Raw genomic sequence first — 7235 nt, forward strand, 5'->3', positions numbered from 1 at the left:
GGCCTTCAATAGGCTACCAAAGGCCGAATATACATGTCCATGTTGAGGCCAATTATGCACTTAATACCACACAAAAACAGCATGCATTTTACTAGTTAATGCTTTGCATGTTGTAGCTCAAAACTTATAATATAGCATCAAGCACTCATATGTGTGCTAGGCAGAATGTGCTTGCAATTTCACAAGCATTCTTCAACATCTTCTTCTTTAAACAAACATATTCATCACTTACTTCATAGCCAAAACATCATGTGCAAACATATATATACATATATGAGCATGGCGAATTTCAAGGTGTCCATAGCCATCTAAAACACAAATTTTAACTAACATGCAAGAAGCATGAACCATGCTCATGAATGCATCATGGCGAATACATCATAATCATGCCCTTTTATCTTCAATCATGGTTAAACAAAAGAAAACTCAAAGTCTTACTCAAGATGGCTACAAAGAAATTTCAAGAGTAGACAATCCATCATTGCATGCATCATCATCAAGCTTCACACTTAACATGCAATGGCTTTATCACAATACCAACCTTGACCAAATACCACTTCCATGGCATAACAAGGATTTGAACCATGGCTAACATGAACATCAAGTTGGCAACTAAAACATGCATGAATCTCATGACACAACCTCATACATACCTCAATCTTGATGCAAGTTTAGCCAAATATCCTTCTAGATCTCTTCTAAACAAAGGAAATGAAGCAAAATCTCTTCTTCCTCTTAGTATTTTTGGCCAAAAGGAGAGAACAAGGATGAACAAAATTTTTTGTTTTCTCTTCTTGGTTGCACGGCAATGGGGAATGCTACTCTCTCACACACATTTTTTTCATTCTTTTCTTACCCATGCTTATTTGTTTATTATTTCTCCCTAATGCCCAACAAAACATGTTTCATGACATGTTTAGCCCATATCTCTTTGTCATGGCCGGCCATCACTTGTAAAAGGGAATTTGACATGCAAGTCCATTATTTTGCATGCATGCTTTAATTAGTCATCACACATTTCCTATCGTACTTTCAAAGTTCACTACTAAGTCCTTTCTTGTGGAATTCACCTTTATAACACTAAATCAATCATCATAAAATGTCATACATGAGCACACACATATTATAGGCATCAAAATAAATTTTTAATTATTTTTATGCCTCGGTTTTGTGGTCCCGAAACCACATTCCGACTAGGGTCAATTTTGGGCTGTCACAGCAAACCTACCTTCTATAGTAATCCGCCAAACCCAATAAGCTAAGAACCTCAATAACATTCTTTGGCAGATTCCATTCAGACATAGCTTTAACTTTGTCAGTGTCTACATAATACCCTTGGCAGAAATAACATTGCCCAAAAAATGAACTTCTCTTAGACAGAATTCATATTTACCGAATTTGGTGTATAACTGATTCTCGTGCAATATTCTCAATACAATCTTTAAGTGCTCCTCATAATCAGCCACAATTTTAGATGAAACCAGAATGTCATTGATAAAGACTACCACAGACTGATCTAAATAGGGCTGAAACACTCTGTTCATCAAATCCGTGAAGACTGCTGGTGCATTCATTAAGCCAAAGGGCATTCCCAAAAACTCATAATGACCATACCTCGATCGAAATGCAGTGTTTGAAACATCATCACCTTCTGATCTTCACTTGATAGTAATCAGAATGCAAATCAATCTTGAAAAAGATTGTAACTCCACTTAACTGATCAAACAAATCTTCAATTCGAGGCAACTGATACTTATTCTTCATAGTTACTTTATTCAATTAGAGATAATCAGTACACAGGCTCTCATCCTTCTTCTTTACAAATAGAATTGACATATCCGATGATGAAACATTTAGTTGAATAAACCCCTTATCCAAAAAATCCTGCAGTTGTATTGTATTTTTAACTTTTTCAACTCAATGGCACCATCCTATAAGGTGCACAAGAAATGGGCGCAGTACCAGGTTCCAACTCAATTGAAAATTTCACTTCTCTATCTAGTGGCATCTCTAGAAGCTCTCTTGGAAACACCTCTGGAAACTCCTTTACAATTGAGACTTAATTGATATCCTTTCTCGATTTAGACAAATCCCTGATATATGCTAAGTAAGCATCTGCCCCCTTAATAAAAAAATTTATTATGGATACTGCAGAAATTATTCTATTCGCCAAACTAGTCTATACACCAGGATTCAATACTTTTTTTTACCTTCTGTAGTCAACAAAAGTACACCCCTAGCACGATAATCCACTATGACATTATGCCTAGCTAACTACTCTAATCCTAAAATAGCATCAAATTCATGGAAACTTAACAAAAATAAATTTGCCTAGAAAGTATGTTCACCAAAAACCAATGGGCAATTCTTAGTCACTCTATTAACCATAGTACTTTGACCTAGAAGATTAGTCATTAACGCATTTTCCTCAAAATAAACAAACTTAAGACTTAAACCCTCTACGACTTTAATGCAGATATAAAAATAGGTTGACCCCGAATCTATGAATGCATAAATATTGTTTCAAGGAAAGAGAATTTACCTGTTATGAAATCTGGCAAATCAGCATCCTCTTTAGTTTTCATTATATATGCTTTGGCGAATACTATAAACTGAAAAATATATAGGATTTTTCCTATATAATTTATCACCTTTTTACTTAAATTCGTTGTTAAAACTAAGTAATTGTTTAATAAATTAATGAAATATGTGAAAATATGAAATTAGGACATAGAAATTATTAAAATGTGATTTTATACTTTATTATATAGTTTTCATGCATAAAATGGATTATTTTATATTTATTTGAACATATTATATTTTAAAGACATGAAACAGGCCATGCATGATTAAATTAAATAATCAAATATAAAATTATATTTATTAATTCATTTTAAAATATTTCATTAATAATTTGGGTTTTAATTAATTAGTTAAATTTGATAAATTTTATTCTTTGGTCCTTTAATTTATTGATTTATTTTGGACAGGTCTAATAGCTTTGTTAGATTACAAAAACTGTCCAAATTGAAGACCAAGTCAACCCAATTTCAGCTATACATGGTTGTCCACATAAACCACTTTTTGGTTTAATTACACAAGGTCCTTGCAATGTTGAAGAAATTAGATATTTGCCCGAAGATTTATATTTGACCAAGTCTCAGTCCTAAGTTGTTATGGCATTTAAATTGCTTAAAAATCAAGCAAAATTCAACTCAAATCCACCAAGCATGGTCGGCCACTGATTGTAAAAGCTTGAAGAGACTAAACCTTTCTATTTTTAGTTAACTACCCTCCTCTCTTCACCTATAAATAAGACCTCATATCATCCCTCATCCCTCATCATTCTCTTCTCTCTCAATTCTCTTTAGCATTTTCTATTCCCTACACCTAGCATCATCTCTTCATAGAGATTTTAGCAATTAAGCCTCTTAAAGAGCACTTGGTCGGTCACCTTGGAGAGCCATTAGCAAAGGAGCAAAGCGAAGGAGCAAAGGAGAATCGTTAGTCAGAGTCTTGGATGACAGCCACTCTGAATTAGGTTTAATCTTTCTTTTCTTTAATTTAATCTAAAATGTTTGGTATGTGTTCTTTACTCTTGTTTACAACAATTTTAGCTTAATTTTATTTAAGCTAGGATGATTACTTTGATTAAATAATATTTATTTGATTCATACTTATGATGTTTGTGCCTCAATCGATCATGTTTTCAATTAAAATCAAGTTTGTATTTCATTCATACATGATTGAAATGCACCTGAATTTGCTGAGCGATCCTAACCAGACGACGGCTAGTGGATGCATAATTGAAATGTGCATACTCAATTTAAATCCTAACCCAATTAAATTGCAGGTTGTATTACAACTCTAACCAAGCTCTGTTATCTACATAGTTTTTAGATTTGTGTTATTAAACAATTTCAAACCTAACACGTCCCTGTTACCTCACACAAATGCTAAGAAACCCTTAGTAAATAAGGATCAGTAAAATGCATATTTACTAAGTAAAGGATTCCAAAAAGACCTAATTTGGTTTCAAAACTCATAAAAGATCGAGTTGCCATGGAATGTTTTTTCGAATGTTATTAAACATGTTGATAATAAATTGAGTTTAATTAAAGTAATTGTTCTAGTTTATTTATGTTATAATTGTTGCAAATTGTGTTTAATTTTTCTAAAATCTATTCCATTCAATAGTTCGCATACTTAGGATAAGTTGCATTACGAATCATTGCATTTAGTTTAATATATTTAATTTTAATCATCACTTCTCAACCATATTGTGTTTTTATTTACCAAGTTGTTAGTATAATTTTACAATTAAGTGATTTAACACAAATACAATCCCTATGGAGACGATAACTCGATACTTACTTATTACTTGATAACTATTATGTACACTTGCACAAACCTACGCGTTACAAGTTTTTGGCGCCGATGCTGGGGATTGCTAACAGTTTCCATAGTCATATTTTTTTTGAAATTATTTACTTCCAATTTCGTTTATTTCTAACATTACTAACTTATTCTTTTTAATTTTGTGATTTTCTTTTTAGGTGTTTATGAGCATATATCGGATTATCGATTTACTCCCTGTAAGCCTTGAAATTGAGTAAACTTTCAGACAAAGAAGACGTGAACAAATAACTCAAAGACAAGTCAAGATGGACCTTAGAAATCAGAATCAAGACCAAGGTAATTAAGCTGATCATGTACAAAATCCCATCCTCATTGCCGATGATAGGGATCGATGCATCAGACAATATGCTGTGCCACTTTTAAATAAGTTAAATCCAGGAATTAGAAAGCCGGATATTGAGGTAACCCAATTTGAATTGAAACCAATGATGTTCCAAATGCTCCAAACGGTGGGCCAATTCAATCGTATGCCCACGGAAGATTCACATCTCCACCTTCGATTATTTATGGAGGTGAGTGAATCATTCAAGATAGCCGGTGTAACTAAAAACACACTGAGGTTGAAGTTGTTTTCGTACTCATTTCGAGATCGAGCACGAGCATGGCTCAATTCATTACCACCAAGTTCCATATCTACATGGCAAGAATTAGCGAAGAGATTTTTGGTTAAGTATTTCCTGCCTAGCAAAAATGCTAAGTTGAGGAACGAGATCACAACTTTCCAACAATTGGATGACGAGTCTTTGTATGAGGCTTGGGAGCGATTCAAGGAGTTACTTCCTCATTATGGGATTCCTCATTGTATCTAGTTGGAGACATTCTATAATGGTCTCAATGTACATACAAGATTAATGGTAGATGCTTCTGCGAATGGCACAATTTTATCTAAGTCTTATAATAAGGCTTATGAGATTATCGAGAGGATCACGAGTAATAACTATCAATGGCCAACAAAACGAACAGCTTTAGGAAGACGTGTAGCCAGAGTTCATGAAGTTGACGCCCTTACTTTGTTATCAGCTAAGGTATTGTCTATTTCCTCTATCTTAAAACAGTTTACCGCTAATAGTGCTAATAATTTTTCAACTCAGCCACCAAGCCTATTTGAAGTAGTTTCTTGTGTGCACTGTGGGAAAGGTCATTCTTTTGAGAATTTTCCATAAAATCCTAAGTCAGTATACTATGTAGGGAACCAACATCAAAATAGGATTGGACAAGGACCCTAGTCCAACTTCTACAATCTTTCATGGCATAATCATCCTAACTTTTCTTGGAGCAACTATGGAAATGGACCGAACAACAACTTATTGTAGCATAGACCCAACCAATCTCAAGGGTTTAATCAGAAAGCTCCAAAGCCACCTCAAGCTGAGGCATGAAAACTTGTTGAAAGCATACATGGCAAAGAATGATGCTTTGATCCAAAGCTAAGCCGCAACATTGAAAAATTTGGAAAACCAAATGGGTCAGTTAGTTACAGACCTTGGGAATAGACTACAAGGAACCTTGCCGAGCAATACTGAGAATCCAAGAAATTTGGGTAAAAAACATATCAAGGCAGTGGTATTGCGAAGTGGTAAAATTATGGAACCCCGATTAATTGATGTCGAAGATAAGTCCGTTGAACAGAATCAACCAGCTATTGAAATTCTTACACCAAAAGAGTCAGGATCTACAAAGACTGACAAGGCAAATCCTAACTTAGTGAATTCAGATACTTTAAAATCTTCTTTGGATGCAGATTTACCTACTCAGAAGAGTTATCCAATTCAACTAAAAGTTCCATCACCTCTAAATCCACAAAGATTGCAACAACACAAGTAGAAACAAGAGGTGCAATTCAAGAAGTTTTTAGATGTTCTGAAGCAGTTAAAGATTAATATTCTGTTGGTGGAGGCTAACAAATGTCAATTTATGTGAAGTGTATGAAGGATATACTGTCCAAGAAGAAGCGACTGAGTGAGTATGACACTGTTACCTTGACAAAGGAGTGCAGTGTGTTCCTACAGAACAAATTGCCACCGAAATTGAAAGACCCAGGAAGCTTTACTAGACCCTGTAACATTGGTGAATCTTACTGTGGTAAAGCTTTGTATGATTTAGGAGCGAATATCAATTTGACGCCTAAGTCTATTTTCAAGATGCTAGGGATAGGTGAAGTAAGACCTACAACTGTGACGCTTCAGCTAGCAGATCGATCTTTAGCATATCTTGAGGGAAAGATCGAGGATGTTTTGGTAAGAGTCGATAAATTTATTTTTCCTGCTGATTTCATTGTCTTAGATTTTGAAGAAAATAAGAAAGTGTCGATCATCCTTGGGAGACCTATCTTAGCCATGGGAAGAATGTTAATTGATGTGCAAAAAGGTGAACTCACCATGCGAGTTCAAGACGATCAAGTAACCTTTAACATTCTTAAAGCGATGAAAGTTCCCGATCCGACAGAAGAATGTTCAGTTATGGAAGAGATAGTAACCTTGCTTTCTATGGAAAGCAATTTTGAAGAAGATCCATTGGAGAATGCCTTAGATCTTGACCCTTTAGAGGATGAAGAAGGTTAAAAAAACAGGCTTTGATAGAAGCCAATCTGAGAATTTTCATTCAATCCACACGGTTTGAGTCGTTGGAGTTAGAAGTCAGAGAATTTGTGCAACCCAAGTTTTCAATTGAAGAACCACCTAAACTTGAACTAAAGGTACTTCCTTCCCATTTGACATACATTTATTTAGGTGACTGTTCCACTCTGCTGGTGACTATTTCAGCAGAACTTACGAAAGATTAAGAGAAGCAACTAATTGTTGTTCTAAAGAAATTTA

The 7235-nt window shown here is 34.5% G+C and overlaps 1 pseudogene; it reads right to left on the reverse strand.

Moving 5' to 3' along the window:
* Positions 1-5114: 5114 nt before the first annotated feature.
* Positions 5115-5212, reverse strand: LOC128287111 (small nucleolar RNA R71; annotated as a pseudogene).
* Positions 5213-7235: the final 2023 nt, after the last annotated feature.

Source organism: Gossypium arboreum, chromosome 13 (assembly GCF_025698485.1).
Source record: "Gossypium arboreum isolate Shixiya-1 chromosome 13, ASM2569848v2, whole genome shotgun sequence".
Classification (NCBI taxonomy): Eukaryota; Viridiplantae; Streptophyta; class Magnoliopsida; order Malvales; family Malvaceae; genus Gossypium; species Gossypium arboreum.